This window comes from Phoenix dactylifera, unplaced genomic scaffold, assembly GCF_009389715.1.
Source record: "Phoenix dactylifera cultivar Barhee BC4 unplaced genomic scaffold, palm_55x_up_171113_PBpolish2nd_filt_p 001737F, whole genome shotgun sequence".
Lineage (NCBI taxonomy): Eukaryota > Viridiplantae > Streptophyta > Magnoliopsida > Arecales > Arecaceae > Phoenix > Phoenix dactylifera.
The window spans coordinates 963-25,456 of NW_024069036.1; the positions used below are offsets into that span (position 1 = coordinate 963).

Consider the following 24,494-nt stretch of genomic DNA (forward strand, 5'->3'; position numbering starts at 1 on the left):
AAAATCAGTAGTGGACAAGCTCCCTCCACTTATGAGAGATTACATCTGGAGGACAAACACGGGCCCCCTCCTCTTCAGTCATGCCCTCGTGCTTCCAATCCGCCTTTAGCTTCGCCTTATATTCTTTCCATTTGCGGTTGACGAACTTCAGCACCCAATCATGGCTATTTGCAGGAAGGACAAACTTTTTCTACATCAAAGTCAAAAATATTATATCAATGTTAAATCAAAAAATAATTGAAGATAGTAAGCAACTTTAATTCTTTACCTCAATAACTCTAAGAAGCTCAACCTTATACGAAGAAAGTATTTCGTTCCATTTCGTATAGTTGAGCGGACATAACGTCCCTTCCGCGCAATCGATCCTAAAAAAGTGATAAAATGCTTGCAGCCTTCTTGATGGGCTGCCCCAGTTCGTTGCAATGGATGATAATCTTCTCATCCTCACGTAGGGTCCACACGTCCCATGCTCGAGTGGGCCCTCATGTTCTCCTCACTCTCTCCAGTCCATCTATAAAATAAGAAGTCCATTAAAGACAAATGATTTAAAATAATTAGATTGTAAGAGAAATTAATATAAAAACTGTAAATCATATTTTCCAAGACGTTCATGTCATTCGTGTCTGGACAATCTGTAGGTGGCGCGTGCTCAGACTGGGACCCGGACTGAGTATGGGGCTCATCGGGCTGCTGGGGCTCGTCGGGCTACTGAGAACGATCGGAAGTAGATCCCACGGATGTGTGCTAAAACTCAATATCTCTGAAACGTTTTTCTCGCGGCATGTTGTAATCTAATATGCACAAAAAAATCAATATTAGTAAATATTAAAAGTATAGAAATAATTTAAAAATTGCAAAATAATTTAATGCATAAAAGTAATATTTTTCTTACCATTAAGAAACTAGCCAGCTCTCATTCAATATCCATCCTAACCAAATTAGTAGAATTCAGTTAATCAATTGGCGCAACATTAAAAGGCATACACTGAGTATAAGTCTCATCATCCTCCTCTTCTAACCCTTTTTCCATATTATACAAGTCCTTAGGTTTAGTCTTAATAACAACAGACCAATCTTTATCCTTCGAGTCTTGCACGAAGAACACTTGTTGAGCTTGAGATGAAAAACAAATGAGTCATCTTTCAATAGCACACCAGTATGTATCAACCTTGAAAAATTTACTAATGTGAAGCCATTTATATCTTGCCTCAAACCTCTAGATAAGTTTATATCCACCCAATCACATCAAAATAATACTACCTTAAAGTTTCCGTAATAATCCAACTCATAAACATCTATTAGGGCACAATAATAAATTTTTCCATCCGCCTCAACCATAACTCTACTATTTTGGATTTTTCTAAATTTTTCACATTTTTTTGTATGAAATTTAAAACCATTTATAACGAACCCAATATATCTGTTGACAATATTGTTCGGACCTCGAGCAAGAACTATTAATTCATTAGAACAATTTCTCTCCATCATGGTCGGTACCTAAAAAAAATTAAGTCAAATAATGATTAATTTTTCAAAGTTCCGATCGCAGAATATAATAAAAGACCTATTAGGATTCAACGTCTAACCTATTTTAATAACCATTCAGGAAATAACTCAACCAACCATCTTTGCTCAATCCTTGGGGTAGGATGAATGTTATTGTTGGTGCTTCGCTGAGCCACTAAAAATTCTCTGCATGAGAAAAAATTTATTTGTTTTGAATATTATATCTGATATGACAGTAAATTGTGATTTCTTATAACCATACTAACCTACGATACTTGGATATTAAGTTACTATGAAGTAAGACATAACGATGTGCCTGTGCCAATAATTTGTGATGAACTACAGTACTTTCAGCTTTTCCCAGAAATCTTCCACCAGATGAGAACTTGTACTCCTCTGCATTCTGTACAATATCATAATTCCTTTGTGGTTGATTAAAAGTAGTTTCAACACCTTCAAGGTATCTCGAGCAAAATGTCAAAGACTCATCAGTAATATATCCCTCAGCAATCGATCCCTCGGGATAGGCTCGATTGCGTACATATTCCTTTAAGCGCATAAGATACCTTGAACAAAAAATTTTAATGCTCAATATCAATATCGAGGAAGATAATATGATACATATTCATCTTAATAATAAATATGGACATTCGAGTTTAAGAATATCACCTCTCAATAGGATACATCCAACGATAGTGAACCCGTCCACCAAGTTTAGCTTTCCCAACCAAGTGAATGAGTAGATGAACCATAATAGTAAAAAACCCAGGAGGAAAGATTTTCTCCATATGGCATAGTGTTAGTGTAACATTAGACTCCAATTGATCAAGCTCCTTGGGATCAAGAACTTTGGAACATAATGCCTTAAAGAAGGATGATAACTGAGACACAATTGCAAGAACTTGTTTCAGTGTTGACGATCTTAAAGCCGATGGAAAGATATCTTGCATCAAAATATGACCATCGTGACTTTTAAGATTCGAAAGTTTTTTCTCTTTAAGATTAATGCATCTTGAAATATTCGATGCATACCCATCTGGAACCTTCATTTTTTCAAAACCGTTAGAAAAAGATCTTTCTCTGGAGTAGACATTGTGTAACATACAGGAGGTATAAAATATTTATCATTGGGTTGTTCTTTCGGATGAAGCTCTTGTCTTATGCCCATGTCTTTCAAATCAAGACGCGCTTTTAAGTTGTCTTTAGTCTTTCCTTCAAGATTTAATATTGTTCCAATCAAGTTATCACAAATATTCTTTTCTATATGCATGACATCAAGATTATGTCGAAGAAGATTATACTCCCAATAAGATAATTCAAAAAAAATGTCCTTTTTTTCCATAACTGCTTTTGTGTAGATACCGAGTTTGTGCCATCGTCATTTTTCTATCCATAAATGCTGTCATCATTCTCGAAGTTGTCAGCATCTGCAAAAACCTGTGTCATTGAGCTGCCAACATCCCCCCTTCTCCGCTTCTTTGAATTGTTGGATGCCTTACGGGTATATAGTTAGTGCCATGAGTTTGTTTAAGAACTTCAGTCCCAATTGGCGGAATAGGTGCAAATCGCAACTCTCTGGTACCATCAAAATGATTATTCTGATGTCGAAATGGATGGTTTGCTTCTAACCATTACGATGACCCATATAATAGAATTTTCGTCCATGTTTTAACCAATATGAATGAGTTGAATCTCCACAAGAAGAGCATGCAATATGCCCCTTAGTGCTCCAACCAAATAAATTAGCATATGCAGGAAAATCATTGACTATCCAGATAAGAGTTACACACAATTTGAATGTTTGGCCAGTGAAAGCATCAAATGCATCAATACCTTGCCATAACTTTTTCAACTCATCTATTAAAGTGTTGCCCAAGGTGACAAGCCAAGAGGGGGGGGGGGTGAATTGGTTTTTCTTAATTTTAACTATCTTACTTATGTTAAATGATGAGTTAGTGGAATTAAACAAATCACAATACAAACAACAAGAAGTATAGTGGTTCGGTGCTCTCCTTAGCACCTACGTCCACTCTCCAAGCGACCCCTTGGGAATTCACTATAATCCCGCGGATTACAGTTGGATTGTTTTCCGGGCTTCATAATCCAAAAACCTTTACACTTTGGTTTTCGGGTTCACCAAAAACCTATGTTGGTTTTATGGGCTCACCAACGAACCTATACAATTGGTTTTACGGGTTCACCAACAACCTACGTTGGTTTTACGGGCTTACCAACAACCTACGTTGGTTTTACGGGCTTACCAACAACCTATGTTGGTTTTCCGGGCTCACCAACGAACCTTTACAATTGGTTTTACGGGTTCACCAATCAACCTATTCTGTTGGTTTTGCGGGCTAACCAACTACATTTACAAGGAGTTTAATAAACAAAGTAAGAAGATTTAAGCTCCTAGATGACAAATATAACAATATAATCTACAAAGAAGAGTTTAGAGAATAGTTATCGCTTGATGTGACTTCTCTCTTCTTTGTCAAGGATGCTTCACTCTTCAAGGGTGGATGGAGCTCTTAATGACTCTTGGAATCTGCTCAACCACTTTCTTTTGACTCTTGAATGAAGCTCTTGGATGAAGCTTGCCTTGCTAGGGTTCTCTCTTGAATGCACTTGATGTATTTTCCAAAGCTTGCTTCCTCTGATGAATACTCCCTCTTAAATACTTCTCCAACCTCCAAATAGTCCTTCCTGACCGTTGGATTGAAGAAACTAGCCGTTTATAGCTGTTGGAAGTCCAAAAAGCACTTCTGCACAAATAGCCGTTATGCTTCTGCCCGTGCTTGGGTCGACCCAAACTTTTCTTGGGTCGACCCAAACCACTGTTCATCAGACTTGGGTCAGCTCAAGCTTTTCTTGGGTCGACCCAACTTTCACTTGGGTCGACTCAACCTTTCCTTGGGTCGACCCTCTCAGAACCACAGAAACTTGCAATTCAGCTTTCCTTCACTTGGGTCGACCCAACATTTCTTTGGGTCGACTCAAGGTTCAGTTGGGTCGACTCAACTTCTTCTTGGGTCGACCCTCTCAGGGTTTCAGAAAAACCTTTTCTGTTATCTGTTCTGCCATTGCCTTTGGGTCGACTCTCTCAGTGTTTGGGTCGACTCAAGCTTGGGTCGACTCAACTTCCTCTTGGGTTGACCCTCTCAGTGTTTCCAGAGAACTGTTTTCTTAGTCTTTGAGAGGCTTGAGGTTTGGGTCGACTCATGCTTTCCTTGGGTCGACCCAACTACTGTTCATCCGTGCCATTTTTGCAGAAGTGTGCCAAATGCTTTCTTGATGTGCCGGGGTCGACCCAATCATCCTTGGGGTCAACTCCACTCCACACTTTGCTGCAAACTCAAGGTTAGATTCATCCAAATAAACAATAAAATGCATCTTTATCTTATTATACAAATATACTGAGAGTAACAGACTTATAAATGAAGTATCGAATTAACTTGTAACATACTCTTGATTATTGCTTGTTAATCATCAAAATAACACTATCATCCTCAATCTCCCCCTTTTGATGATTACAAAATATAAGAGTATGAGCCTATTGATACTTATCTTAAAATCAGTTTAAAAGGGCTCAAGTTGCTGAATTTCAGCTTTTTCAAATATGAGAGTAAGTCTCCCCCTATTTCATTCAAATGTTTCCAATTTAAACTTTTTGAATTGCTCCCCCTTTCATTTATATTTTCATTAAAGATTGAAACTCCAAAAATTTGAGATAAAGCATGAGTTTCAGGTTATGTATCGAGGTGGTGAAAGGTGCATGCCAAATTCTGAAATCTATGTGCCAAATTCTGAAATTCAATTAAAATTTTAGATTTGATCATTTTCATTGTTACAAATTGCTCCCCCTTAAATGTATATGCTTCCCATTATAATTTTCAATTTGTTTTACAACTTATTTCTCTTTTCTTACACAACTTATTTCTCTTTCTTTACTTCTCCCCCTTTTTGTTATCATCAAATAGGTTGCATGGGAATAGATACAATAAATAACAAACATTCAAACTTCATTGATCAAAATAGGAACATTTTAGTACAATAATGCCCAAAAACAAAAGCAATACAATGTTCCTCAATCAAAGTTCAAAATACATGATAAACAAAAATACATATGAGAACTAGATACATATCCTAGGCTCTAAACAAGATCGTGAGACTCTCCCGGATCGCTTGGCTATGGCTCTCTTGGGTTCCATTTCTTCCAGATCTTTAACTAATCTACTGTTTGGAGATGATTGGAGAAGATTTGAGAGTAGGGAATAGGGTTTTCGGAAGAGGACAAAGGGTAAACAGTGCCCTAGATAGCTCACGGGTCCCCCTTTTAACAGTGGGGTCCCGACGTTGGGTCGACTCAAGATTTTCTTGGGTCGACTCAACGTTGGGTCGACCCTATTCTGGGTTGGGTCGACCCAAGTTCAGAATTTTTTTTTTCTTTCTCTTTCTTTTTGCTTCTAAAAATTTTCTTTACTTCCAATCCTTACAAATTCTTTCTGGGACAATGATACATGAGTAAGGAATCTATATATAACAAATTTTTGACTCAATGTTTCATGGGTTTTTAGAAATGGGAGGAATGTATCATGAGACTGCTTGCTCCCTTTTATATCTCTTCAATAGAAAGGATCACATATGCCTAATTCCCTCCTTAGTGTGCAGAATCTATTTCACTCAACGGTTTTGTAATATGTCGGCTTAATTGTTTTTCAGTGCATATATGTTCAATACATATGTTTCCATTTTGCACATGATCCCTAATAAAATGATACCTTATCTCTATGTTGTTTTGGCTTTAGAATGTTGAACCGAATTTTTAGTAAGATTGATGGCACTAGTATTATCACACTTAATAGGAATATTATCTAGCTTAACTCCATAGTCCTCTAGTTGTTGCTTAAGCCACAGTACTTGAGCACAACACTACCAGCAGCTATATATTCAGCTTTAGCTGTTTGACAGTGCCACTGAATTCTGCTTTTTGCTAAACCATGATACTAAGTTATTTCCTAAGAATTAACAAGTTCCACTAGTGCTCTTCCTATCTAATTTGCATTCAGCAAAATCAACATCTGAGTATGCAAGCAAATCTAGACAGGAGTCTCTTGAGTACCATAATCCTATGTTCATAGTTCCTCTTAAAATATCTAAGGATTCTTTTAACAGCACTTAAATGTGACTCCTTAGGATCTGATTGTATCTAGCACATATTCCTACACTAAATACGATGTCTGGTCTACTAGCAGTAAGGTAGAGCAAGGATCCAATTAGTCCTCTATAAAGCTTAATATCAATACTCTTCTTTTTTCATCTTTGTCTAGCTTACTAGTAGGATTCATTTGGAGTGCCTACTCCCTTATGATTTTCATTCCCAAACTTCTTTAGTATTGATTGTATACTTAGTTTGATGAATGAAAATACCTTCTTTAGTTTGTTTGATTTGTAATCCTAGAAAAAAAAAAACTTAGTTCTCCCATCAAACTCATTTCGAATTCTCCATGCATTAGATCAGCAAATTCTTTGCAAAGAGTATCTTTGTGGCACCAAAGATTATGTCATCTACATATTTGTACCACTAATAGATTTTCGTCCTTTTTTTTGAGAAACAGTGTTTTATCTACGTTTCCTCTACTAAAGTCATTATTAAGCAGAAATTTGCTTAATCGATCATACCAAGCCCTAGGTGCTTGCTTCAAATCCATATAATGCCTTATGTAATCTAAACACATGATTTGGCAATTCATGATTCTCAAAACCAGGAGGTTGCTCTACATATACTTCTTCCTCTATAAACTGTTTAAGAATGCACTCTTTACATCCATTTGATACAATTTGAAATCCATGAAACATGCAAATGCTAGAAGTAATCTAATAGCCTCTAATCTAGCTACAGGAGCAAATGTTTGATCAAAATCTATCCCTTCTCTTCTTCCTTTTGTAAATCTATTTAACTTTCAAAGATAATCGTGAATGATAAACTAAAATTTCCTTTTAATATTGCTTAAAAAAAATTTATGTAGTATTTCAAACATTCAAGCAGTGGGAACACAAGTTAGTTTGAGGCAAGGGTGAAGCAAAGACTTGTGAGCAAAGTTAAAACATATTTCAATCAACTTATCCAAGCATGGAGCATTACAAAATATTGAGAACCATAATCAAAACATTCATGCCGCATGCAAAATCTATTATGCATTAAAATTATTAAGAACAAGCATGTCAAGGATCCAAATCAATTCTTTTCAAATAAACTCCTCCTATTTAAATATAATCTTGTACTGATTTCATCCTTAAAGTGTGTTTTCAAGTGATTTAAAAAATTTTGACTGGATTCTTCTTATATACTTTCATTTACTTTGTCTTTCATTTTTACCTTCTTATGCTCTATACTCTATTTGCTCCCTATCCGATGGAGTTGGAAGGGCACGAGGTAACTACCACTAGCCTCCCTCTTGTGCCGTCCCTAATATACCCTACACCGAATAGTTGGCCAAATAGTGCCGGGTAACTACCACTAGCCTCCCCATTGGCACCATCCCTATGATGAGCAATATAGAAATGTTAAAATGTTCACTTCAAACTCTCCCTGTTTAAGTGTAATTAATTACAGATTTTATCCCTTTCACAAGTCTCACAAATATGCCGAATGTATTATGCTTGTTTTGCTTTTCCCTTAAGATTAAAGTATTTGCCTGTACTTAGATTTTACTTCTCTTGAATAATATCCATTTTCTTTCTTTATCTCTCTCTTTTTTTGTTATTCTCAAGTAATTTACATGAAAGAGCAGAATAAAGAAATAATCTTATGTATCATATAGATGTATATCATGCAAACAACATTTTCATTATGCTCAAGAATTCATAGCTTCTCACAAGTCAATTCAAATTAGTATTTTAAGCACATACTTGTGTATTTCATGGTTATGATATAGGCAAAGGAACATTTTAGTTTGAGCAAACCATGAATCAATTTCTAAAAGCATAAGTCAATTAATACATATATAGACATGATATCAAGAAATTAATAATTAAAGATTTTAACCACGCGCATAATAAGATTTAAGTTATTGACTTTGCTCAGCTAATTTATGAGAGAGGTATCTAAAATTACCGATTCATTCTATACTCCTCAAGTCAAACTAGATTTCTTATGTGGTGAACGTTTGGCTGAAGAAGGTCCTCTCTCTTGTTGCATGTGAATGTTTCTTGTATCTTATGTGGAGGTATCCTTCAAGTTGAAATCTCTCATTTTCTTGCTCAAGGATCCTGCATTATTAACAAACTCCTTTTCTTTCTTGAAAGAAAGTCATTAGTTGCTTTAAGATACAACATATTTCTTAACTAGATGACTCAACATAAGATATGACAATAATTGAATATTGAGTCACTTTACTCAAGAGATTGCCTAAATATAAGCAAGCACATGTCACTTGAACTAAAGAGATAGTTTTATTAATCAAGATGGTTCAAGAACAAGCATGTGAGGCAATAGGAAGATTCATCAAGGTCAAATCAATTTTCTTATTTTCAGAATCAATTTAGCTTAGATTCTATTTGCTTAAGATAACTATCAATAAGACGTGCTAGCTAAGTTTTCATCAAATTATCTTAAACAGTTGTTTCTATCAAAATTCAGATTGTTACATAGAATCAAAATGATAAACTATATTCTCAATAAAGGATCTAGTTTTTTAATAAGAATAGTATGAATTGATATTTCTACAACTAGTATCTTTTTATTGAATATTCTATATGCATTGCTTGAAGAGTAATATCCAAAGAAATATTTGTTTTATCAGATTTGACATTATTTCATAAGAACATATCAAGCATGACATGTATGACTGAAAAATATAAAAGATATACAATATATCATTTTCTATTTTTCAGAAGATCAAAAGGAGTTTTCTAATAGAAACCATATGTATGACAAGCAATGATGATAGCTTTTAACAGAAATCATTTAAGTAGATGACTATCATACAACATTGTCTTTTTCATTTCTTCAAGGATTCTATCAACCCTATTTTATTTATGGTGTTCTTGGTGTAGAAACAATTGTATTCAATATTATTTTCTGTGCACAACTTAATAAGAAATTGGTTTTCAAAACTATGCCATGATACAATTTTTATTTTCATAGTTTGCAAACCTTTTTCATTTGAACCCTTTTTGTGAGTTTGTGCTAATGCAGAAAATATTTCAATTTAAGTGCCAAGAACAAAGCCAATGTAAGCTTTTGAAAAACTCAATGATGTAAACAACATCTTTAGATTTAGAAATTGTTTTTTTTTTGTTTGTTTCCTTAGTTAACATGCGTAGCAAACTTTGACCTTGCAGAAATTAATCTAAGTCAATGACAAGGTCTTTTGAGACTAAGTACATACTAGCATGAGTTAATGCCAAAATAAAGGTTTCTTTAATCTTGGTATTCATAGTGCATATATTCAAAGGCATACCAAGTAGACATTCTTGTGTTTATGATCAATAGACGATAATGCCGAGGGATAAGAACTCTCAATCAAGTATATAGAGAATTCACAGAGTTATTCTAGGAGTATTGATTAAGTAAATTATCCATCAATAACTGAAGCATAATATAGGAAGATGGAGTGATTTGGATATATTTTCTTTTCATACCAAAAGTATCACTTATATCATAGAAATGATTAATACTAGCTACAATTTCAATATGAGAGGATGCAAGGATTACTAATTTTATTATTTCTTCCATTTTGGTCACTCTTCTTAATTATATTTTTAAGTTCCATTCTTTAACACGTGTCTAGAGAACCCATTGTCCAGATAATTGGAATCTTGGGTAGCTAGACACATTTGCTAAAAATGATCATGTTTTCAACTTAGAAACCCAAGCTCTTTTGGGGTCCTTGCAGGTTAAGCTATAATTGTTTCTTTTGAAACCCATATTCTCTTAATTACCATTTTTGTCTCTTAGTTTGCAGATTTTAGGATTACAAGTAATATACTTCAGCATACTCTTGCTAAATTTAAACAACATAGATTTAGCAAAAACAGATAATGAATTTTCAGTTTTCTGTTTCTTTTTATTAGTTTCACCAGATTTGTGAAAAATTGTTTTAGGATGAATAGTGGAGGATTTAAGAAATATATTCTCGAAAGATTTTTGAGTGTACCAAGGTTGATATCCCAATCCAGCTTTGTCATATACAGCTCTTGAATTTTCTATCATTAAATTCAGTTTTTCAGAGCTGAGAGTGAATCTTTCAACAGTAGGTTTCAAATTATCAACTTTTTTAGTTAATTTTTCATTATCTTCTGAAAGCAATTCATTGTTTTTCTTAAGTTTATCATGGCTTTCAGTGAGAAGTTGATTTCTCTGATTTAGTTCTTTATTTTCTTTAATTAAGATTTCAATTTCATTAGTCAGTTTTAGTTTTTCATCTATTAGGATTTGATTTTCATTCTTCAAGTTCTTGTTCCTACAAATAAGTTTCTTATGTTCTAAATACAAATCAGAAAAGACATCATGAAGTTCATCAAATGTAAAATCATTTTTAGTTTTAGCATGTACCTCATATATCTCATCTTCATGTGCCATTAAGCATGAATTTGCAATATGATGCTGCTCTTCTTCTACACATGATGTTTCAAATTTGTTAGTACATTCATATTTAACTTCAAGCATATTCCATATTTCCTTTAGCAGTTGTGCAAAAAGATATGCAATTAAGTTCACTATCATCTAATGCACAAAATAGCACATTCATGACTTTTGCATTTTGCTGATCCATTTTCTTATCATGATTAGTGCTTATGTGTGATCCATTGACTATGATACTCCATAAATCATAGTCATGTGCTTGAATGAAAATACCCATGCGTGCTTTCCAATATGTATAGTTTATGCCATTAAAAAGTGGAGGTCTATCAATTAATTGTCCCTCTCCTAGAAAACTATCTATTTGAGTTGTCATGATCTTTGGCTTTTGATCTTGAGATCAATAATTAATATTAGAGCACCTGCTCTGATACCACTTGTTGCCCAAGGTGACAAGCCAAGAGGGGGGGTGAATTGGTTTCTCTTAATTTTAACTATCTTACTTATGTTAAATGATGAGTTAGTGGAATTAAACAAATCACAATACAAACAACAAGAAGTATAGTGGTTCGGTGCTCTCCTTAGCACCTACATCCACTCCCCAAGCGACCCCTTGGGAATTCACTATAATCCCGCGGATTATAGTTGGATTGTTTTCCGGGCTCACAATCCAAAAATCTTTACACTTTGGTTTTCCGGGTTCACCAAAAACCTATGTTGGTTTTACGGGCTTACCAACGAACCTATACAATTGGTTTTATGGGTTCACCAACAACCTACGTTGGTTTTACGGGCTTACCAACAACCTACGTTGGTTTTACGGGCTTACCAACAACCTATGTTGGTTTTCCGGGCTCACCAACGAACCTTTACAATTGGTTTTACGGGTTCACCAATCAACCTATTCCGTTGGTTTTGCGGGCTAACCAACTAATCTTTACAAGGAGTTTAATAAACAAAGTAAGAAGATTTAAGCTCCTAGATGAGCAAATATAACAATATAATCTACAAAGAAGAGTTTAGAGAATAGTTATCGCTTGATGTGACTTCTCTCTTCTTTGTCAAGGATGCTTCACTCTTCAAGGGTGGATGGAGCTCTTAATGACTCTTGGAATCTGCTCAACCACTTTCTTGACTCTTGAATGAAGCTCTTGGATGAAGCTTGCCTTGCTAGGGTTCTCTCTTGAATGCACTTGATGTATTTTCCAAAGCTTGCTTCATCTGATGAATACTCCCTCTTAAATACTTCTCCAACCTCCAAATAGTCCTTCCAGACCGTTGGATTGAAGAAACTAGCCGTGTATAGCTGTTGGGAGTCCAAAAAGCACTTCTGCACAACTAGCCGTTATGCTTCTGCCCGTGCTTGGGTCGACCCAAACTTTTCTTGGGTTGACCCAAACCACTGTTCATTAGACTTGGGTCAGCTCAAGCTTTTCTTGGGTCGACCCAACTTTCACTTGGGTCAACTCAACCTTTTCTTGGGTCGACCCTCTCAGAACCACAGAAACTTGCAATTCAGCTTTCCTTCACTTGGGTCGACCCAACATTTCTTTGGGTCGACTCAAGGTTCAGTTGGGTCGACTCAACTTCTTCTTGGGTCGACCCTCTCAGGATTTCCAGAGAACCTTTTCTGTTATCTGTTCTGCCATTGCCTTTGGGTCGACTCTCTCAATGTTTGGGTCGACTCAAGCTTGGGTCGACTCAACTTCCTCTTGGGTCGACCCTCTCAGTGTTTCCAGAGAACTATTTTCTTGAGTCTTTGAGAGGCTTGAGGTTTGGGTCGACTCATGCTTTCCTTGGGTCGACCCAACTACTGTTCATCTGTGCCATTTTTGCAGAAGTGTGCCAAATATTTTCTTGATGTGCCGGGGGTCGACCCAATCATCCTTGGGGTCGACTCACTCCACACTTTGCTGCAACTCAAGGTTAGATTCATCCAAATAAATAATAAAATGCATCTTTATCTTATTATACAAATATACTGAGAGTAACAGACTTATAAATGAAGTATCGAATTAACTTGTAACATACTCTTGATTATTGCTTGTTAATCATCAAAAATAACACTATCATCCTCATAAAGGCTGCAGAAAAATATCTATATCATTACCTGGGCTCTTATCACCGAGAATAACCATTGACAGAATGAGTGAAGTGATGCGGGATGATTACGAGAGATTTAAACATAAGGGTTATCAGTAAGTTATGTTGATTAACTAGCCTAATAGCAGCAGAAAATTCAGTCACATATGGGATAAGAAAACATTAACATGAGTATAGTAATTTCAGGACTAGTTATTCGCATGTACTAATTCATTTAGGACTTAGAGGAATGGACCGTTGTGGTTGAGAAACCACTTGATTAAGATACTTTCTTCAATAAAACAGACCTAGAGTTGAGGTTTACTAAACATTGAACTTCTGAAATTTTTCTGGAGGAGGATCCTTGATCTCACTCTCGAAGGTTGATGATCGGATAACCAAGCTTCATCTTTCGTTTCAACAGGGCCCTTTTGCTATTGGTTTGGAAGGATAATTGACCGATGACATGGAGTACTTTAAGGACCAGCAAAGAAACAGGAATTAGAAGTTTGGCATGAGAGAGAAATGGAATTCACAAAAGAAAAGGGAGGCGAAAGGAGATAGGGCTGTGGTGGATATAGAAGTGGCTTTAGGGCCTCACGCCCAACTTGGAACAAGGGCCTCACGTCCAACCTTCTCTCAAGATGACAAAGCAAGATTGCTAAGGAAGAAAGAAGCTCTTTTTATTCATTCATCAACTGTCATTACAAGATGTCATGAGGAGGTATTTATAGACTTTTCTCATGATTTGAAATTTAAAACACATAATGAATGGCGCCCACATTTGGTATTTATAGACTTTCCTCATGATTTGAAATTTAAACACATAATGAATGGTGCCCACATTTGAAGGCTTGATTGCTGGAGAAAAGGAAGGAAAGTTGGCCAGCTTTAGGGGTTTGAAGAGTTGTTGGCTTCCATTTGAACTTTTCTTGCATTTAAATTGTGGTCGCCCTCTTGGACTTTGAATTTGGGTAACGTGTCAACTTGTATGAGGTGGCATGGTGATTGGTTCTTTTGATTTTGACTCTTCTATTTGGCATTATCCTCTTGGTCGAGATGATCGCTGATGTGGTGTTGAGGTGGCGTCCCAATATGTGGCACATAGCATGTTGCATAGTGAATGGTTCTTTTGATGAGGTGGCATGATGTTGCATTGGTTCCTTTGATGAGATCGTATGATATGGTCGGCTCCTTATGCTTGACTTCATCCTAGTTGGCGTGCTTCCATTGGTTGGAGTGGTGGTGAGGTGGCCAGCTGATGTTGATGTGGATGCCGAGGTGGTGCTCCAAGGGTGTGCAAAGGTGGTGGTAGAAACATGCAAGGTGATAGTAGAAACATGCAACCTGTCCTGACTTGGCTTGCTTTCTGACTTATTGATTTTATTTACATAACTCGATCAAATTTAAGTTAGCCACAATGATCCTGAGTTAATTGATTGGAGTCTTTTCTGGATTCTGGTGCCCGCACCAATTCTCCCGGGGTGGAAAGAATTCGACTCTGTCGAACAGGGGTTGGTTTGGCTGTGGTACTTTTCTAGGAGATCTGGGTTGAGTCTCTGTAGGTCCTCTCGAGTAATCCACGAATCATCAGATTCTGGTCGACCCTCCCAGTGAACCAAATAGCGTTGGTATCCTTTGTTCCGGATGGTGATAGCTTGATCATCCAAAACATGTTCAACCCTATCTCTCGGTTCTGGAAATGTGGCTGGAGGGTACTTAGGTGTGGGTTCACTCTCAATGGGAACATGATCAAAAGGCTCGCTAGGTGTCAATGTTGGTCCCTTATACTCTATAAGATCTGAGATGTTGAAAGTCGAGCTAATACCAAAATCAAGGGGTAAGTCAACCACATAAGCATTAGGTTCGATTTTCTTTAATATCCTAAATGGACCAGCACTGCGGGCATGAAATTTTTTCATAGTTCCTGGGGAAAACCTTTCAGGTTTTAGTCTAATCATTACATAAGCTTAGCCCGTTTGTGACGATTAGCTGCTTGCGCATAAGCTTTGTTACTCATGTCAATTTTCTTACTGATTTCCTTATGTAAATCCCTGACATGTTGTGCATATGATTCTACTGTCTCTGAGACTCGTGCATGTGATGGTAATGGAATAAGATCTACAGGTTTTCTAGGTTTATATCCATGGACAATCTCAAAAAGACTCTTTCCTGTGGATTTATTGACTAAGCTGTTATAAGCGAATTCAGCAGATAATAGGAGATCCCAGTTTTCTAGGTTGTCACTGACAAGGCATCTCAATAAGTTTCCTAGACTCCGATTAACTACTTCGGTCTGACCATCAGTTTGAGGGTGGTAGGCAGTGGAGAATTTGAGTTTGGTTCCTAGCATATGCCAAAGGGTCTTCCAGAAATAGCTAGTGAACTTAACGTCTCTATCTGATACGATGGTCTTGGGTAAACCATGTAGCCTAACCACTTCATTTAGAAAAAGTTTAGCTATTTTTGAGGCATCATAAGTCTGGGAACAAGGTATGAAGTGTGCCATTTTAGAGAATCGGTCTACCACGACATATACTGAATCATGTTTTTTCAGGATTTTGGGTAATCCTAACACAAAGTCCATGCTAATATCTTGCCAAGGGCTTTCGGGGACTGGTAGGGGAGTGTATAGACCAGTGTTTTGTCGTTGTTTCTTTGCTGGGTGCAGGTTCGACATCGGGCTACTATTTGGGCAACATTTTTCTTTAGACCTGGCCAAAAGAACTGGTCTTCGACTACTAAGATGGTTTTGTTCCTACCAAAGTGACCAGCTAGGCCTCCTGCATGGATTTCCCAAACTAGAAAGTCTCAGGTGGAGGTGCGGAGAATGCACAACTTATTTCCTTTGAAGAGGAATCCGTCGTAAATGGTAAAATCGGAGAATTGGCTCGAGGATCCTTGACGGATTGATTGGTAGATTTCCTTAAAGTCGGGGTAATGTTCATACTCCTCCTTAAGCCTTTCAAAACCTATGACTTTGGTACTAACAGAGGTGAGGAACATAGATCGTCTACTAAGGGCGTCGGCAACACGGTTTTCTTTTCCAGCCTTATGTTTCAGGACGAAGGTATAGGCCTGGATGTACTCTACTCATTTCGCATGTCTGGGGTTCAACTTTTTCTGAGAGTTGAGGAAACGTAGGTGATGCAAAAATAAAATTGTTCTTCCAAGTGCAGGAGAATCGTACAAGTAGTAAAATCTCGGGAGTCCGATGTCGAATCCTCAGAGAACAAAATTTATAGATTATTAGCGTAATTTTTAGATTAATTAATTAAATAAATTTGTGGATTAAAATGATGTTTTGATTTTCAGAAATTAAATACAGAGAATAATAAACACAATTCAATGAAATAAAAATGGTAGGGATCTGGAATCCCCCTTGATGATGTTGCATCCAAGGAATAAACTCTATGGTTCTTGATTAAAGATTAAATGTAGGATAGATCTAATCATGGTATATGTTTCATGAACATATGAACTCAATTTCTAAGCATTCATCGTGCTTTCTACGTCTACGACGAATCAAATACTAAAGCAATCCATATATCAATAATCATAATCCATTAAAGATCTATCTACGAAATAACTACGCATGGATCAAGAACATGTCAATAAATATAAATCATTGAAAGCAAAAGTTTAGAGTTTACTTCAAAGAGCAATACATCAAAGGTTCCTCCATCACCCTCCCTAGGACTTTAACCTTCCATTTTACACATTAATCCCCCTTTCATTTTCTTTCTTTCTTTTTTTTTTTTCTCTTTTCTTTTTGGAAATAGGGCCTCCCCTGTTTCCTCTCTCTGTTTTTTTTCTTTTCAATAACAGGGACTCCATTTCCGAATGAGGGATGGCCTGTTTTTCCTCCCGAATGGCAGAGATAACCGGCTCTCCTCCCCCCCTTTCTCGCATGCGGTGACAGATGGCCGGATGAGATGAATCCTCGGGCGAAAATGATGGACGCGGACGGCTGCAGATCGATTGAAGGAGGTTGAACGCGAAAATCTCGAGATGTTGGGATCTCATGCTGAAGATGAAGCTTGACCGCTGGCGTTTGGGATTCGAATGGCTGGATCGAATGCAGGAGATGGGGCGCGGACGGCTGCTGGAAGCTTGGGCTGCAAATGGATGAACTCGAACGCTGGATGGGAGCTTCGCGGATGAGGCAGAACTCGGATGAAGTCGGGACTTGGATGGAATGATCGCACGAACACGGGATGGGAGCTGGAGCTGGGACGCGAATGGATGATGCTTCACGGACGGCCAAGAGGATTGGAACCGAGATGCTGGAGATTCACGTGGGAGGATGAGATGGATGCGCTGGAAAGTGAACGATGAAGATGATGAGTTGCACGTGGGCTCCATTAGGCTGAGATGCATGGGCTTCTGGGAATTGGTTGCAGTGGATTGGCTGGCTGAACTTAGGCTCCTTCTAGTGTGCAACTAGGGTTGAACCATGCAGTTGACTGCATGGTTTTTGGACCCAATGCGCATTCTAACTTTGATTTACGATCACCTGCACCCAACAAAAATAAAATATTAATGCAACATTGTTATCATTATTTGTTAGCAATAATGCTAATTTAAGTGATGTGTAGATCGCACTTTTGTGCTCTCATCACACCCCCCAACTAGCTTATTGCTAGTCTCTAGCAATTAACGAGCAAATAATAAAATGAGAGTACAAAAGATGTGGTTTAACCTTTGATATTTTATTAGAACTAATTGCATAAAATTAAAATAAGTACTCACTTTCGTAGGAATCACGATTGCACTTAGCACGTGCAACAAGCCGTTAAACCCCTAGGTTACCCTAGTGGACGAGTGTTGTCTCGTGAGGGTTTTCAGGGATGTTACCCACAAACATCATGAATTATATGACATGAGATTCTAATAAAAATAAACCCTAAGCTAATACACATGTAATTAATTGACATATATTTTCTAGTATGGCAACCGTCAAAGCAAGAAATATAAAAGTGTAGAGTGCATCAAATCATATGACTTTCTCAGAGTACTAATACCTCCACCACAACAGAGCACCGCCTGAGTTTTAGGTGCACTACTCAAGTCCACAAATGTTTTCTACACTTTATTAGAACCTGATCCATCAAATTTTCAGAATATCACTTGTTGTCTAAATTTGTCAAGAATGGTTCGCATATAAAGAAAGAGCTATCAATCCCAACTAAACAACCCGGGTACACAGAGGTCCAATACAATGGAGTCAAACCAGCCATTACCACATGTCACTAGGTTCAGTCCAACCAACCCTATTCATGCTTATTTTTATTTTTATTTTTAAAACACATATGACGATTACAATAGTCCAACCCCATTAGGCTCTAGTAAGATCCGTGTAGCGAGCTTTCAGCCAATGACCCCTGATCCAGTTGGCTCAAGACATTAAGTGAAACACCCCTCGGGCTTAATTACTCGAATCAGACTACGCCACGAGGACAGACTTGTCATCATGAGGATTTTTTTTTGTTTGTTTGTTTTTTTTTTTGTGCAAGAAAAGAGAAGATAGACTGAACGATATATACATTTTTTTTATTATATATGTGACTGCATCGTGACTATAGGTCAACCAAGGTCGGATCATAAGGCACCTAAGTAATCTAACTGGGATTTTCAACCTCTATCTTTATGTGAAAACCAAATCCTGAACCTTATGGTACGAACAAGGATACTCATACTTCTTTTACGGATAAGGCTAACAAAAATGCAGTTAACAAATGTGAACTCCTGAGGCTTTTCTATTATCATTAAGTACACGTGTGGGGATCTAATAATAGGTCACTGATCAGTCATAGTATGCATGTATTCCTTGCATTAATAGTTGCACAAACTCAATATGAAAATACATGTGCATTTGCTCAGAAAAGAAAGTAATGGAATAAATCAAATGCAAAAACTTTTTTTTTATTTTTTTATTTTTTTTTGCAAAATATTTCCCTCCCCCCAACTTAAATATTGCATTGTCCTCAATGTAAAAGATGCAAGAAAGCTATATGTGAGAAACAATAGAGAAAAGAATATTAGAGAGAAGAAGAATACCTTGAGCTGTTGATTTCCAGAAAAGAAGACCTACAAAATAAGAAAAAAAATAAAAGAAAAAAAATAATTCTAACTAATATACACATACCTTGGCCGTCATGCTTAGTCATAAGAAGGCTCCTCCAAGGGAAAGGACTCCTCTTCATCTACAAAATTCTCAAGAAAAGATTTTAATCTTTGTCCATTTACCTTAAAAATTGTGCCATCCTGTGGATTTTCAATTTCAACTGCCCCGTGTGGAAAAACAGTTTTGACAATGAAAGGACCTGTCCATCTTGATCGTAACTTACCAGGAAACAGATGTAAGCGGGAGTCATAACAAAGAACTTTTTGTGCAGGTTCAAAAGATTTTCTTAGAATTAATTTATCATGCCTAATTTTCATTCGTTCTTTACAAAGTCTAGCATTGTCATATGCATCCCGTCGAATTTCATTCAACTCACTTAGTTGTAATTTTCGAATTAAACCAGCATCTGACAATTCAAAGTTCAATTTTCTAATGGCCCAATATGATTTATGCTCTAATTCAACAGGTAGATGACATGCTTTTCCATAGACTAGCCGATACGAGGACATACCAAGAATAGTTTTATAAGCAGTACGGTAAGCCCACAATGCGTCAGAAAGTTTTAAAGACCAGTCTTTGCGTGATGGATTCACCGTTTTCTCTAAAATTTGTTTAATCTCCCGATTGGCTAACTCTACTTGGCCACTAGTCTGCGGGTGATAAGGAGTTGCAATTCTATGAGTGATACCGTACTTTCGTAATAGGATCTCAAAAGGCTTATTACAGAAATATTTTCCCCCATCACTAATTATGACCTTGGGCATCCCAAATCTAGAAAATATATTTTCTTTAAGAAATTTTAAAACTGGTTTGTGGTCATTTTTCGACAAGGCACAGCTTCTACCCATTTGGACACATACTCTACACCAAGCAAAATGTACTCATATCCAAAAGACGGTGGGAATGGGCCCATGAAATCGATGCCCCACATGTCAAAAATTTCAATAGCAGTAATGGGCTGAAGAGGCATCATTTGCCTACGAGTTAGACTTCCAACACGTTGACATGGGTCACATGTCCTACAGAACTCGTGGGCATTTTTAAATAGTGTAGGCCAATAAAAACCACATTGCAACACTTTAGCTGCCGTTTTCTTGGATGCAAAGTGTCCTCCGCAAGCATTGGCATGACAGAAAGAGAGTACACTTTGTATCTCATGATCCGAAATGCGCCTTCTAAAGATTTGATCATTGCAATACTTGAACAAATAAGGGGCATCATAATAATAACTCCTTACTTCACGCAAGAAATTATTCTTATCATTCGATCCCCAATGCTCCGGCATCCGGTTCGTGACAAGAAAGTTTACAATATCAGCATACCATGGTATAGTAGAAAGTGCAAACAGCTGCTCTTTAGGGAACGAGTCCTTGATGGGCAACTGTGGCACCAAATCATGAACAACTAGCCATGATAAATGGTCAGCAACCACATTCTCTACTTCCTTTTTATCTTTGATAGTGATGTCAAATTCCTGGAGTAGAAGTATCCATCGTATTAAGCGTGGTTTGGCATCTTTCTTATCCAATAAATATTTTAGCGCTGCATGATCTGTAAAGATAACAATAGGAGCACCAAGGATATAAGAGCGAAATTTGTCTAATGCAAATACTACTGCAAGCAATTCCTTCTCGGTGGTGGTGTAATTCATTTGAGCATCATTTAAGGTTTTGCTTGCATAGTAGATGACATATGGCTTATTATCCTTGCGTTGTCCTAGGACAGCTCCTATCGCATAGTCACTAGCATCGCACATGATCTCAAAAGGTAACGAACAATCAGGTGGTCGCACGATGGGTGCAGTGCTAAGCATAGCCTTCAATTTTTCGAATGCCTCTTGACAGGTTTCGGTCCAATTGAACGGTGTATCAAGGGATAGGAGGTTACATAATGGTCGAGCTATGACACTAAAGTCCTTGATGAACCTCTTATAAAATCCAGCATGACCCAAAAATAATCTAACATCTCTAACCGTCTTGGGTGCAGGTAGCTTGGCGATTAGGTCAATCTTAGCTCTATCAACTTCCATGCCCTTCGATGAAACAATATGTCCTAGGACAATTTCCTTTGGCACCATGAAGTGGTATTTCTCCCAATTTAGTATCAAATTCTTTTCCATGCATCGAGCTAAGACTGCTTGTACATGTGACAGGCAATCATCAAATGAATCGCCAAAAATAGAGAAACCATCCATTAACACTTCTAAAAATTTCTCGTTTATTTCTTCAAAAATACTGAGCATGCATCTTTAGAATGTTGCAGGTGCATTACACAACCCGAATGGCATCCGACGGAAAGCGAATGTGCCAAAAGGACAAGTGAAGGTAGTCTTCTCTTGATCCTCAGGTGAAATTTCGATTTGGTAGTACCCGGAATAGCCATCGAGAAAACAATAGAATTTGTGTCCTGCAACTCTTTCCAAAACTTGGTCTAGGAAGGGTAGGGGAAAGTGATCTTTCCTAGTGACCAAATTCAATTTTCGGTAGTCAACACACATGCGCCAACTCGTCGGAACACGAGTTGGAACTAGTTCACCCTGATCATTTTTGACTACCGTCAGACCTGCTTTCTTGGGCACGACTTGAGTAGGACTCACCCACTTGCTATCGAAAATTGGGTAAATAATACCCACGTCAAGCAACTTGAGGACTTCTGCTTTAACCACATCTCTCATCGTAGGATTCAGCCTACGCTGCATTTGCCTTGTGGTTTTGGCATTGTCCTCCAAATATATCCGGTGCGTGCAAATTAAAGGGCTAATCCCCTTCAAGTCGGCAATAGACCATCCTAAAGCTTCCTTATGATTCTTTAGAACACCAAGTAATTTTTTTTCTTGGGAATGATCCAGATCAGATGAGATGATTATAGGAAATGTGTCATCGGATCCAAGAAAGGCATACTTGAGTTCCTTCGGTAAAGGTTTCAACTCGAGCTTAGGTGTTTGTTCATGGGATGGTACTATCCTTGCTTTTCGAGGTGGCAACTGTTCAAATTCCTCTATTCGCGGTCTCCACCCATTGACCATCATAACATCCGAATTATCTAAACCAGGTGGGACCATATCATTAGCAGTACCTTCAGAACACCAATCTATCAAACCATTGTCGGCCGATTCAGTAAATGTTTCTTTTAACAAATATTCTTCCGCAATGGTTTCAACCCATTCAACTTCTTTACTTTCTTCATGATCACTGGGTTGTTTACCTATACTAAAGGCGTTCAGTTCCAAAGTCATATTGCCAAAAGAAAGCTTCATGACACCATTCCTACAATTGATCAATGCATTAGAAGTTGCAAGGAATGGACGTCCTAAGATGACCGGAATCTGAGATGGTGAATTGGAAGCCGGATGTGTGTCCAGTACGATAAAATCAACAGGAAAATAGAACTTGTCTACTTGGACTAACACATCTTCAATAATCCCTCTAGGGACCTTCACTGACCTGTCAGCTAATTGTAAGGTCACAGTTGTTGGCTTCAACTCGCCCAAACCGAGTTGCTCATATACCGTATATGGCAACAAGTTCACACTCGCTCCTAAATCTAGTAATGCTCGCTCAATCCTAAAATTGCCAATGATGCACGAGATAGTTGGGCAACCTGGATCCTTATATTTAGGAAGAATGTTATGCTGTAAAATTGCACTCACATTTTCAGCCAGAAATGCCTTCTTCTTGACATTTAAACGACGCTTGACAGTGCACAAATCTTTCAAAAATTTTGCATATGAAGGCACTTGTTTGATTGCATCAAGAAGAGGTACATTGATTTTTACTTGCTTAAAAAGCTCAAGAATTTCAGAGTTTGGTTCAAGCTTTTGCAACGGCTTTAATCTTTGTGGAAATGGTGCAGGAAAAGGACATTCATTTTTTCAGTAGATGTTGGTGCTTCAGTTTCTTCATTATCCTTTTCTTTTGTCTTGGGAGGGTCAGAATCAGGTATGACTTGTGTTTGTTCTGGGACTGATCGGTCAATAATCTTTCCACTTCGCAATGTTATTATACTCTTTGCTTGCTCTTTATGCGAAGTTGAAGATGATGCATTACTACCGCCGTAGACTTGAGGATTAGGTTGTGGTTGAGCTGGTAGCTTACCCTTCTCTTGAGCACTTAAAGCAGTGGTCAGCGTTGTCAGTTGATTTCTTAATTCATCATTGATTTTAGCTTGGCCTTGCATGAAAGATTGCAAAGTTTCTTCGAGATTGGATTTTTGAGGGGGTGCGTGTGCATAATGAGGTGGCGGAGGTGGAGGAGTTGGGTTATATACTTGTTGAGGTTGGTCATTCCTCCACCTGAAATTTGGATGGTTCTTCCATCCAGGGTTCTAAGTACCCGAAAATGGATTATTGAAAGATTTTTGATATGTATTCATAACATTAGCCTGATCGTGCAAGACTTTCTTGAATGCGGGTATTGTGGGGCAATCAGTGGTGAGATGGCCAGGCATCTCGCAAATCCTACAACACTCGCTGTTATGTTCTACGGTCTTGACGGGTTCAATCCTTCTAAGTTCAATTTCCTCTACCTTCCTAGTAAGGGCTGCCATTTTAGCTTGAATATCATCTTGAGTACTAAGGTTATAAAGGCCCCCATGTCCAATGTTAGTAGGCTTAGGCAAAGGTTTATTCACTCTATCTCCTGTATCCCATAATTGTGCAGTCTCTGCGAGAGAGTCTAAATAGTCCCATGCCTCATCGGGTTGCTTTTCCAAAAATAGACCATTGCACATAGTCTCTATAAATTGTTTTAATTGTGGAGACAATCCCTCGTAAAAGAAACTAATGGTTCTCCATGTTTCAAACCCATGATGAGGACAAGAGAGTAGCAAATCTTTAAATCTCTCCCAGCATTCATAAAATGTTTCATGGTCTTTTTGTTGGAAATTACTAATGTGCCTTTTCAAAAAATTAGTCCTTTGTGCTGGAAAAAACTTTTTTAAGTATTCTCTTTGCATATCATGCCATGTTCCTAACAATCTTGGTCTCAAGGAGTTCAGCCATGTTTTGGCTTTATCCTTCAAGGAAAAAGGAAACAAGGTTAATTTAAGGACATCTTCCGATACATTTGGCACTCTAAATGTGATGCTAATTTTCTCAAAATCCTTAAGGTGAAGATAAGGGTTCTCGGATTCCATTCCATGATACTTTGGCAGCAATTGAATTACTCCTGGTTTGATTTCAAAGTGTCCTACATTTTC

General features: G+C 37.5%; 1 pseudogene; it reads left to right on the forward strand.

Annotated features, from left to right (window-relative positions):
• Nucleotides 1-24,096: 24,096 nt before the first annotated feature.
• LOC120109033 lies at nucleotides 24,097-24,194 on the forward strand (annotated as a pseudogene).
• Nucleotides 24,195-24,494: the final 300 nt, after the last annotated feature.